The following is a 13,307-nucleotide window of genomic DNA, read 5'->3' as shown; positions in this document are numbered from 1 at the left end:
ATCAGAACTTGGTTGGAACCCTATCTTCCCCTGAAGGATTCTTCTAGTTTTCTTCTTAATATCGCCGAACCCAATATTTAGCTTGAATTTGATTTAAGTATTTCTTTAGATGTCAGACGTGGCAAATCCAGCATGTAATCCTTGTCACTGGGGATTTTGCATGTCCAGTAAGGACTATTCCTTGTAACATTTCAAACCTGTGATGGAAAGGGATAGGCGGAACATTGTGCGTTTCTTACCTGCTGGCCGTTGAACTCACCTGCCTTACATACTCGGTGAATTTATATCCACAGGTTAGGCCACTCTGAGGTGTCATTCTTAGATCCCATTTTCTTAATAGCAAGACTGGCAAATTCATTTGGGATTTGTTTGATTGTTTTACAGTTTCTTCTAACATTGGAAGAAATCCATCCCCTCATTCTTTCAGCAAATATTTACTGGATGCTTCTGTCTGCCAAGCACTGTCCAAGGTATTGACAGTGCAAAGATGAGTAAAACACTCTATTATTTGAGAAGATACCTGCTGAGGAAACAAACGTGTAAATAAGCTGTAGCCGTTTAATAAGCACTATGATAATCAATACCAGGTGCTCTTGGGACACAGACATGGAGCTCCCACCTTCTCTGCTTTCAGGGAAGCCCCTCACAGAGGGCAGCACTCTGTTGACTGTGAAAGGACAGGGAAGGTCTCCTCGAGAGGACAGCAAGAGTGCTTTTGGTTGTGCTCTTACAGACCCCAGCACAGGTTGTGGGTGTGGATTCTTTCTTCCCATGCCTTTCCTCCTCATATCTGTCTGTTGCCAGCGTCTTGAAGCTCCTGCTGTATGCGTAGTGCTCCACACATGCTCTGCAAAGGTTCCCTTGTCCGCATTGAACCTGATGAGGCCCCGGTTCAGCACAGGGATAACTTTGTCAGTATGTAGGTGGCGCAGTGGTAAATAACACCCCCTGGCTCGGTAAATAACTCCGCCTGGCTCGGAAAGATCCCCTGGAGCAGGAAATGGCCACCCACTCCAGTATTCATGCACGAAAAAAATGCCACAGACAGAGGGGCCTGGCAGGCTACAGTCCATGGGGTTGCAAAGAGTCAGACACGACTGAGCACTTTAATTGTCTCTGAGGCAGTTTGCCACCACAAGAACATTGGTGCATCAGAGCACAAGCAGCCTCTGAAGTCCAAGTTTCTGGTTTAGGAGTAGCTCTCATGTGTGAACTGCCACGGCAGGACAGCCTTTGGCTTACAGCTCCCAAGAGCAGATGATCTTCCTTTGGCCTCACCTCTGTTAGGAGTAGGGAACCAGAATTTTCTAGCTGCTGAGATGGTGGTGGCAGTAGATCGGAGGGGGAATTCCTCTAATTGGGACTCTTGGTGGTGTGAAGAGGTGGTAGGGAGGGGGCTTCTTCCGGCATACTGAATATCAGCCAGGAAAACAGAAATAATGATATATTATTATAAGTTATTGTTGGTCATTTGCAAACTTACCTGCTTTTTCAAAAATTTGTTCTCTTGGCAACTGTGTCCAGAACTATGATTTACAGACACTTGAAATATACATATGTAAGGGAACTGTATATGCCAAATGAGTGTTGATAAATATATATATATTTCCCTGTGGCTGTGTCATCTTTCTTGTTATGTCTTGCATTGTTGAATGAATCCTCGTTGTCTGGTTTTTTTTTTTCATGCTTTTTCTGTTCTTAGCTGCTGCTGCTAAGTCGCTTCAGTCGTGTCCGTCTCTGCTGCTAGAGAATGGAAATCCTACTGTCCTTAGCTCCTTCAGAACAGTTTGTATATCCTTTCCTTCACAGCAGTTTAAGTAGGCCTCGGCCATCTCTTTGAAACTACTGTGATACTTTTTGTCTTTAAGTATCTCCTGTCACCCCAAGGCAGTTCTTGAAGTTGTCAGCGAAAAGTGACTTTCACTCGTTATTTTGATCTTAATACTTAAAGACCCTTTAGTATAATTTTCTCAAGATTCTTTAGTGATTGTCAAAGTCACAAATCCAGCCCCTGCTGTTGTAAGCTGCTTTTACTGATAGAGTTATGTCGTTCAGGTGTGTCATCGCAGAAAAAATGCTGAGAATCCCCTTTTTAAAACTGAGATATATCACACTGCATAAAATTCACCCTCTCAAAGTGTGCAGCCCACTGGCTGTTAGTCTGTCCACAGAGCTGTGCCATCATCACTGCTGTCTGTGCCAGGACATTTCTCTCCTGTCAGAAGGAACTCCACGTCGGGTTAGTGGTCGCTCCACAGCTCCCCTTCTGCCCAGGCCCTGGCAACCACCCATCTACTTCCTTTCTCCCTGGGTTTGCCTATTTGGAACATTCCATGTAAATGAAAGCACACGGTATGTGGCCGTTTGTGTCTTTACTTAGCGTAGTGTTTTCAGTATTCATCTGTGCTGTGCACGTATCAGTATTTCATTCCTTTTTATGGTTGAAAACTATTGCCTTGTATGGATAGTCCACGTTTTGTATATCCGTTTATTACTTGGTGGACATCTGGATTGTTTCTACTTCTTGGCTGTTACGAATAATGCTGCTGTGAAACTTCATGTGCGAATTATTGTGTAGATACATGTTTTGGGTTTTCTTAGACATATACTCAGAGTCATATGGTAACTGTTTAGCTTTTTGAGAAACTGCCAAATGTTGGAAAGCAGCTGAGAACCACTTTGAGTGACTCTACCTTGACTTTGGTTTAGGACCAGGATTTGTCCTTTGTCCGCAAGACCTGGACACCTTAATTTCCATGACACCTTATTCCCAGGACATTGTTGACACACTAGTCTATATCATAGAGATTCTGAAATTCAGATTAATGCAACTGCTCCTCCTCCATTAAATCAGACTGCCCTTCTGAACTTACTCTCAGGCAGCACCTGTTGCTGGGCAATTTTTTCCCTCAGCTGAAATCGGTTCTGACATATTGCTTCAGAAATCCTAACTGCTTTTTCTTAAAGTACAACTCCAATAATCCTCTCTTCACTCATCACCCCACAATACATAGTTAGCTTTTCATAGATATATTCTGTAACTACTTCAGTGTATATGTGATTACTGTTTATATATCCTTGGGGTCTTTCTGGTGAATATTCATGGGTTAGATATTACAGATTTCCTCTAGGGCACTACTTGTGTTCCCCTTACTTCCTGGCATATTGCCAAATGTTGACAGGTATTTTAATACTTTTTTATTTGGTGTACCTAAAATTGATAACTGAAAATTTTCCTTTTAAAGTTGCTAAACTTAAAAACTTGAGCATATTTTGAAATAAAAAAGTCTTTGTGAAAATACCCATAGAAACTAAGTTTGATGGGCTGGCTAAATTGATACCAGGAACAGACTTGAACAAAACCAAAAGCCAGATGCATGCTTTGTTAATTGAAAAAAGGTATTTGAAAAATTGAGCCACTACAAAGAATAAAGTATTTTCTAAAGTATACCTTGCCAGTGCATCAGTTTAAATGGGGATCAAACCTTTATTTCTAAACTTAAGAAAAATATAATTAGTCTCTTAACCAAAGTTGGCATTTAATTTTATTTAAGCTCTGTGATTGTTTCATATTTGAAATTTTCTTTTGTTATGTGAATAAAAAATTATGTAGTTTAACAACTACTCAAGGTAACTCAAGTTACTCATCTTTCTAGACAAGCTCTTTAAAATCTATTAACTTTATTATAACCCATGAGTTCTAATAAGCAGTCATCCTAAGGAGAGGAATTCCTCACATCAGGATCCCTGCTGTGAGTGTTTCGATACACCTGAATTTTATAGGTTGTCTAGAGAACTAAGGAGAAGGCAATGGCACCCCACTCCAGTGCTCTTGCCTGGAAAATCCCATGGATGGAGGGGCCTGGTGGGCTGCAGTCCATGGGGTCCCTGAAAGTTGGACACGGCTGAGCGGCTTCACTTTCACTTTTCACTTTCATCCATTGGAAAGGAAAATGGCAACCCACTCCAGTGTTCTTGCCTGCAGAATCCCATGGACGGAGAAGCCTGGTGGGCTGCAGTCCATGGGGTCGCGCAGAGTCGGACACGACTGAAGCAACTTAGCAGCAGCAGCAGAGAACTAAGGGACTAAAAAAAAAATAACCCAGACTTGTCAAACAGCTGTATCATAGTTTATCCAAGTCATTATTTTGGGGAAAAGAGTAGGTATTGAAAAATTATTTTTATGTGGCTTGTTTTAAGGGAAGCCAATAAATCTCATGAAAATTTTAAGCTCATATAGGATAAATACATTTGTTTGGAGTTTTTTCACTTAATGAAAGAAGCCCTTTAAGTAAGGGATCTATCCTAACATACTTGGGACTCAGTTTGCAAAAAAAAATTCAATTTATACACAGTTCCCAAGAAAGTGTTAAGCACACAGTAAGGAGTACTTATATTTGTTTTCTACTGCTGACTTAACATTGAAGGTTCTTTTAAATGTAAAATTAAATCATTTAAATATTTGACATTCCATTTTAGTTTCTCTTTAGCTGTAATGAGGGGGAGGCAAATTTGTGTATTTATAGTTTTTTTTTTTTTTTTTTGCTAAGTCGCTTCAGTTGTGTCCGACTCTGTGTGACCCCATAGATGGCACCCCACCAGGCTCCCCCCATCCCTGGGATTCTCCAGGCAAGAATACTGGAGTGGGTTGCCATTTCCTTCTCCAATTCATCAAAGTGAAAAGTGAAAGTGAAGTCGCTCAGTTGAATCCTACTCTTTGCGACCCCATGGACTGCAGCCTACCAGGCTCCTCCGTCCATGGGATTTTCCAGGCAAGAGTACTTTATAGTTTATTTGGTAGGTGTTCACTGAATGTCTGTAATATGCCAGGTTCCAGGTCCTGTGCCAGGTATAGGTGATTCAGCAGTGGACAGGCCACAGTTGTAAGTCCTAAGGAACTTAAAGACTTTGAGGGGCACAAGCAAGTAAATAGTTACTCGTTGTAAGTGGGATAGGGCTGTGGTGGAGAAAACAATGAATGACATCTACTATGACTTTACATGTTTTCACTCAAGAATATTATGCATCTTTCCATGTCTGAGTGTAGCTCTAAATCCTTAGTTTTAATTATTGCGGGCATCACATTATTTTGATATACACACAGATTTATATGTAAATATGTATCCAGTTAACCAGTTCTCTAGTGATAGATGAAATTTAAGTAGTCTCTAAATTTTGGCCATTGCGGTGAGCAAAGAAGCTCCTAGAAAATAGGACTACAGTTCTTCAATGTGGTATCAAGTTCTTGCAGTGGAATTTTAGGGTCAAAGATTGTATTCTTTCCACAGCTATATTTCTGTTATAAGATTAGATTATAAAATTAATAAGCTCTCAGGATAAATAATCAAGCAGAATGTAAGGCTATGTGGGAAGACAGCAGTCCCCCTCTTTAGGGACAGTCGTTGTCAGCCTCCTGTGTGTGCAGGTGGAAGCAGGTGTATGCCTGGGTCGACTTTAAAATTTAATACTTCATTCATTTGAGCAGATAACACATGCATAGGTACAAGACGTAAGTATACTGAGGAAGTGAAAACTTAAGTCCTCTCAGCTCTTTCTCCTCCAGTCACCCATTTCTTCTTTCAGAGCTGTCCACTTAGATGTGTTTCTTGTGTATGCTGTCCAGCTTGTGGACACAAACATCTTTGGACTTAGTTTATGATATTATTTTTTATGCGTCACTCTTATTTTTATGAAGTCACGTTTATCAGTGGCTGCTGGGCTATATGTAGGAATTAGAAAGGTCTGTATGTCATCATCTTTAAACACAAACTGTTTGATGGCATATACGTATGTTTTGTCCGTCCTTTTCTCAGTTTTTATGTTTTGAAGATGGCTGTAGTCCATGGGGTCAGATAGAGTTGGTCATGATTGAGCAGTGGAGCTTGCACACAACAGCCATGATCACGCAGTTCACTTCAGCAGCTTGTCATTCTGTTTTATGAACATGCTGTATTAGTGATACACAGATCCAACTGAGGATGTTTAGATTGTTTTCTTTTCTTTTCTTTTTTTAATGCTCTTAAACAGTACTGCAGTAAATGTCCTTTATATCAGTCTTTGCATACAGAATTCTCTCAGGTAGAGATACAACTGCCCAGGTCCCCAGAGCCTTCCCCATAGGGAGGTTTGCTGTGGAGGATACCACTGGCAAGGAGCAAAGTGTGCATGAAGCAAGAGAAGCTCCCTCCTGGCTTCTGTCAATTGTTTTAGAGACTGATCAGCGTGCCAAGCACAAGTGATACATGACCCGGGCACGTCACTGTTAGACTGCTGCAGTGTAGGTCAGTTTCCCAGGAGTATCTCTTTAACAGGCCTGGGCTTCAGGCTCTTCTGAGATCCAGTCTTATGTCCTCAAGAAAGTTTGCGCCAATTACACTCTCATCCAAACTCCCAAAACAAAACTTAATGTGGAAGGAAGAAATGGGAATAAATAATGATAATAACATGCTTGAATCATGGGGTTAATGCATTGTAGAGTCAGAATTGTTTCGATTGTTCTTTTGGAAACTTTGTTGTACATTTTCTTTCCCTGCATAGTCTGAGGTATTTTAGATTGCTGGTTGGCATAAAGAAATTGACTTGTGGACATTTAAAATTGCAATCATTATGAAGTTCATGTGTTATTTTGTGTTCACATTCATGAGATTTCTCTGTTTCAGCTGAACACTGCTGCTGAGCTCTGTTCTGTCACATGTGACTGGAGCTCTTGATGGAGCGTCTCCCTCCAGCCACCTGTTCAGCCTGACTGCGTGTACTCCTCTGTTGCTCAAATGAGCTTTCTCTCTGTTTCCTGTTGCTTGACTTTGGTCATCTTTTCATTCCCTGACCAGCATCGACCCAGTCTTTTCCTTTTCACCCCTTTTTGGCTTGCTTTTTTTCTGTTTTGTTCTGATTTTGACTTTGACCTTGTTCCTTGTTCCTTGTCTCCTGTCTCAGTCGTATTCCCCTCTGGGCTTGCCTCTGTAGACGGAAAACTGGAACCTCTTCTGTTGCCAGTGGAATTACTTAACTTTGTGTATTCAGCAGTGGTAATTGTTTATGTCAGTAGGCAGGCAGCTGATTATCTATAAGACAGTTCTGATGTGTTTTATGAATTTGGAAGAGTTTTTTTTTTTTAAGTCTTAAGTTCAGCTAAACATTTTCTTCACGTACATAATATCTGCTCAACAGAAGTTGGAAAGTACTTCTTATAGACAGATAAGAAGCTGAAAAAGTATGCAAACATTTCATCTTTTTATCTGAAAACCTATTTTAGAACAGATGCGTCCAGCACTTCTTGAGAGTTTAAACCAGATACCCTGGAACCGAAAGTTACTATTGTCCTGTTTTTAGCCAAGACTAGCTAACCTCTGCAGAGCCTTGACGTGTGGTTGGACGTGCATACATGAAAAACATAAAGAAGCCTGTAAGAGTAGCACACACATCTCCTACTTCACCTGTTGCTCTTTTGCACTTTTTTTTTTGAGGGGATGGGCCCATTCAGTTCTGAAAGGTGATTCAACCTTATGTTAACTTTAAATGCTTGAAGTTTTCAATGCAAGCCAGAAATACTAACCAACCTTACCACTTTTTAACCTTTATTTGATTTGGATAATGTAGCATTTGCTCTATTTCCGTTGCACTTTGTAAAGCTGAGCTCACCGAATTTAAGTATCCTTGGTGATTTTCAAATCAGAATGCAGCACAATTACATTTTTCCTTGGTGAAATTCTGTACTATGATTATCCCTGAAATGTTTTGGAATGTAAGATAACATTTGTTAAAATAGTGACTCATTTTTAAGTGTTTAAAAAGTACTTTTGATTTAGTTGTAATGTATTAAGTAGAGAAATTCAATACTAGTTGTCTTCATGCAGAAAATATTAGTGAAATCTGTCAAGAAGTTATACATTTTTAGTTCATAAAGCTTTCTAATAGCTTTAGTGAGGTATGATTCACATACCATACAGCTCGCCTGTTTTAAGTGTACAGTTCACTGTTTATAGTATATTCACAGAGTTGTGTGGTTGTCACCACAATCTAATTTAGAATATTTTCATCCCCCCAAAAGAAACCCTGCACCCATTAGCAGTTGTTCACTTACCCTCCAACCCTCCAGCCTTAGGCAACCGCTAATCTGCTTTCTGTCTGGATTTGCCTGTTCTGGACATGTCATTGGAATGAAATCATACAATATGTGGTTTCTTGTGACCGGCTTCTTTGACTTACTGTAATGTTTCTCAGGCCCATCCATGGTTTCGCATGTATCGCATTTTGTTTGTCACTCATCAGTTGTTGGATAGTTGGGTCGTTTCCACTTTTTGGTTATTATGAGTAAGGCAGCTGTGAACATTGGTGTGCATCTGAGTCCCTTCTTTCAGTTCCTTGGATATACATGCGCCTAGGATATACATACAAATGTGGGATTTGAATATACACTTAGGAGTGGAGTTTCTGGATCTCATGGTGCCTGAGCGCTGGCCTTGTGCGTAACCGCCAGACTGTGTCCTCAGCGGCCACACCATTTTACACTCCCACTAGCAACCCGCAAGAGTTCCGGTTTCTCCACATCTTTGTTAACACTTTCTTCCCACCCAACCTTTTTTTTTTTTAATATAGCTATCCTTATGGGTGAGAACACTTAACTAATTTTTATTCTCATAGCAGTATTAGATATGAGATTGACATGCAGTATACCAGCTGGATCAATTCATTTCATCTTTCTGAGCACTGTGGATTTCTTGTCTATAAAAATAGATTCATCCCACACAGATCCTTTGTATAGTATATGATAAAGCATGTAAAGAAAGTTTTCAGGCTCTCATAGGGCCATGTAAATTATACATATTTTAACATATTTATTAAATTAATCTCACTGGTTCTATTGTTTGTGGTTCCACTATTTCTCCAGTGCCCAATTATGCTAATTTGTATTTTTCAGGAAGAATTTGTGATGTTTATTAGTAGGCAGTTTTCCTAAATATGTCTTTTTGCAGATAGTAACTTAAAATGCTTCTGCCTACGATGTCATGATTGTGTTTCTGAGAAATCTCTTACAAAAAATCTCTTATAAAAACAAGCTCTTTCACTGGGGTATGGGTGCTAGAGGGCTTTTGTTGGACTTGGCTGTGATATAAGTATTTTTATAGTTGTATTCTAAGAGGAATACATCTGTTGACTAAACAGGACAGAAATAAACTTTGCTTCTTTACCATTTAGTCTACTCAGAAGGTTGAGGTTCCCCAACCTTTGTCCCTGATTGAGCAGTCTTGCTGGTAATACTGCTACCATTGCCAGTGGTAAAAGAATAAAAGAATGCTTGGGTAAACAAAACAATTCCATTCCAGAAGAACACCCAGACAGTCAAACAGTGCATCTGTGTGTGCCTGTTCTTTGCATGCAACTATTATTTTTCCTGTTTACTCTGTGCTGATTCCAGTTTGCATCATAATAATGCCTTTGTGTGGAGACTTCCCCCCCCCCTAATTAATTGGTGATGTTATAACCATATTGTGTTGTAAAAACTCATGCCATAAGAGACTTGCCTGTATTTGCCAGTACAGGGTAGATAGTAAGTACTGTAAATATTTGTTGATTTCAGGTGACCAGAGGACCCATTCTATAGATTGAGACATTTGTCATTGCTCTAAGTCAATGCAGTGTTGATGCTCAGCTTAGTAAACAGTGCTTATTGATAGGATCTGGTTGTACCAATACATTTGTTCTTGTTGAAAGTGTTTGAGTGGGTTCCAAAGAATTGCAAGGGGAAGTTATCTCTAGAAAAACACGTGTCAGGGAGTTGAGCAGATGAAATAGTAGTCCCCTCCTTATCCAGACGGGATACACTCCAGGCTTCCTGGAAGATGCCTGAAACCTTGGATAGTAGTGTATTTCCTGTGTTCTCCCATGTACTGACAGCATGGTACACTTGACAGAGAAGTGATCCTCACCCTTGGCGAGATGCAAGATTTCATCATGCTGCTCAGGACGGCATGCAGTTTAGAACTTACTAATTGTTTATTTTCCGTTTAATATTTTCAGACTGTGGTTGACCACGAGTAACTGAAAACACTGGTAAGAGGGGGGACTACTGTGTTCACTGTATGATTAGACCATGTGTTGAAAACAAAGTGGAAAATGTAATCCTACCATTGTACAAAATCATGAGACCTTTTTGCTTTTGACAAGCATCGTCATGTTGTAGGAAGACAAGAAATAGAATAGCTCTGGAGAAAGGGAAATACGATAAAATGATTGGGAGAAGAGTACCGTAGTATGTAAACTGAAAGGATTTGGGTCTTTCAACTTGGAAAGTGAAGGGATAGGTTTGAAGTATAGTCAGCCCCGGGCACAGAGTGGAAGGTCAGGGGCATTGTTTCTAGGACCCTTTGGATGTAAAAATCGAGGACACTCGTTTCCTTTTTGGGACTTCCATGATGGGACGTGGTTAAAACTCCATGCTTCTGTTGCGGAGGGTGAGGGTTTAATCTCTGGTTGGGGAACTGAGATCAATCACATGCCACTTGGTGTGATGAAAATTTTAAATAAATAAATAGAATGATGTAGTATGCACACATACATGAACTATGCATATCGTCCCATATACTTTATTTTTTAATTGGGATATAATTGCTTTACAATGTTGTATTAGTTTTTACTGTACAACAGGGTGAGTCAGCTGTGTATACACATATCCCCTCCATCTCGCGCCCCCCTCCCGTCCCCCTTTCCCACCCTCTAGGTCATCACAGAGCATTGAGCCGAGCTCTCTGTGGTATAAAGCTGCTTCCCCCTACCTCTATTACACATTATAGTATATATATTAATGCTACTTTCAGTCCGTCCCACCCCCTCCTCTCCGCCCTGTGTCCACAAGCCTGTTCTCTACGTCTGCACCTCTATTCCTGCCCTGTAGGTTTATCAGAACTGTTTTTCTAGATTCCATATATATGCATTAATGTACAATATTTGTTTTTCTCTTTTTGACTTACTTCACTCTGTGTGACAGAATATAGGTTCATCCACATCACTATAAATGACCCAAGTTTGTTCCTTTTCATTGCTGAGTAATATTCCATTGTATGTATGTACCGTATCTTCTTTATCCATTCATCTGTTGATGAGCATTTAGGTTGCTTCTGTGTCCTGGCTAAACAGTGAACATTGGGGTACATGTATCTTTTTGAATTATTCTTTTCTCCAGATATATGGCCAGGAGTGGGATTGCTAGGTCATATGGTAGCTCTATTTTTAATTTTGGGGGAACTTCCTTACTGTTCTCCATGGTGGCTGTACCAACTTAAATTCCCACCAACAGCGCAGAGGGCTCCCTTTTCTCCACACCCTCTCCAGCATTTTTTGTTTGTGGATTTTTTGATGATAGCCCTCCTCCTTTCCTGAAGTTGATTGTGCCTTTTCTCTTGATTTCCAACCACTCAGAATGTTAATTTGTTAAATCATAGTTTTTACACACAGTTAAATTTTTTGACCTCTTCACTGTATTTCAGTTTTGCGTAATTAAAAGGTTGTAGATCTGTGAATGCTACAAATAAAGCTTGAAAGTTCAAGTAATCTTTTGTTTTAAGGTATCACCTCTTTTCTTGGTTGTTCATAGAATATGTAACAACAGCTTGAGTCATTATTAAACAACACTTGCCGTATAAAGGATAATCTGTGATAGCTATGTAAACTATATAATAACTGCAATGCTTTTTTCTTCATGAAGCACCTGTATAATTGTTCTCATAGCTGTTTAAATTAAAACAGTACTATGGCCAGTCAGTAACTTAACTACATAAAAAATTATTTTCTTCTTCCTCTTCCTCTGCATGTACATAGACACATGTATTTTGGGGTGTATATATGTATATGTATATATGTCTCAAGTATGTGAAAGTTTTTATCTACGTACGTGTACATGTATATATATGTGCATGTATTTACATACGCGTTTTAAATATATCAACAGTAATGTGATCAGATATCATTAAATGTGGGGGCTTCCATCAAAGTAAACAACCAACCCATGTTTCTTAAGTCGTCTTCCCAGTGTCATTTTTTTTGAACACAGCTCTGTGAAGAATAAAGTTATAATCACGGCATCTTGACTTCAAGAACTGTATTTTGGCACTGGTAATTTATAATCATTCTTTTTCTCCTTAATATTCATGCTAGAAGAAATGAGCAACACTGAAAAGAGAAATTAATGTGTAATCCTTAACTCCCTAATGACTGGTCTTTCCTGCTATTTTGCATATCTGCCCAATTTATTTCTGCTTGGCCCCAAAGATTTTCTTCTTAAAAGGAGCATCACATCAGGCATGTGAATACACCTGAACGTTTAAAAAATATTCACCTGTTGTACTCCAAGTATACATTTAGTGGTATCTGATCCTTTTACTGTAATCTCGTAACAGAAAGGACCAGGAGTTTCTTTCTAGTCTCCAAGCTTAGAAATACTTTTTAAACTTTATGTAGCTTTTTTCCAAACAAGATAAAGATGCATTTGAAGTATGAGAGCTAACAAACTGAGCTTGAATCCCTCACGATAATGCAGAGGAGAGAGATTCATAGCTAAGTTTACAAGAAGCTTTGTAACTTCCTGGAGCTTGGCATCTGGAGCTCCTGAGAAACGTGGAAGTAACTCCTGTTGGGTCTGTCTTGTTCATTGGTATATCTTAGGAACTATAACAGTGCCAAGCACAGGAACGCCCCCCAAATCAAGAGTTAGTAGTTCTAATAATCTTCTAAATAAACTAATGTAATTAACCAAAAAGTTGCAGATTCCATTTGTCAGAATGATTGAAAGAGCTAACAAGTTAACCTGAAAAGGAATTTTAAGCAAAACTTAGCATGGCTAGCTAGAATGTATGTGTTCTCTGAGAGCTGACCTGATTTAAATGAAAGGGACTGTTGTTCAGTTTGCTTTAATGCATTGTAACTCCGTGTGAGATAATTGGGCATCCTGTATGATACAGGCCCCAGGAATGCGCCAGTACTAGAGCTTATTGGTCTGCTGCAGCAAGGGTGGGCGCACACCTGGCTCCCAGAGCAGGGGGGTCTTCTAGGTGAGTGTGGGTGGAATGATTCTAAGGAAGAACTGAGGAGGAGACCAGCTGTGGGCTGGATCCTGGCATTGGCGGGGGGGGAGCGGTCGTTTGGTAATTGGGTGCCTCAGTATTCTGCTCAAGGCAGGAGGAGCGAAGCAGAGCTGGGCATCATCAGTCAGAGCAGTCATCGCTCAGAAAAGGGCCGTTCTAGTTCTTTTGCCATTCTGCTGTAGCCTTGGGCAAAACTCCATTTCCTGCTTGCCTTTTCTACTGGCCTTG

The 13,307-nt window shown here is 39.9% G+C and overlaps 1 protein-coding gene across 3 annotated transcripts in view; it reads left to right on the top strand.

Moving 5' to 3' along the window:
- The window catches only part of CDK8 (cyclin dependent kinase 8), a 72,623-nt gene that overhangs the window by 4,610 nt on the left and 54,706 nt on the right, over positions 1-13,307 (top strand). The window lies entirely within an intron of this gene.

Source organism: Bos javanicus, chromosome 12 (genome assembly GCF_032452875.1).
Source record: "Bos javanicus breed banteng chromosome 12, ARS-OSU_banteng_1.0, whole genome shotgun sequence".
NCBI lineage: Eukaryota > Metazoa > Chordata > Mammalia > Artiodactyla > Bovidae > Bos > Bos javanicus.
This window is presented reverse-complemented; position numbering and strand designations above follow the sequence as displayed.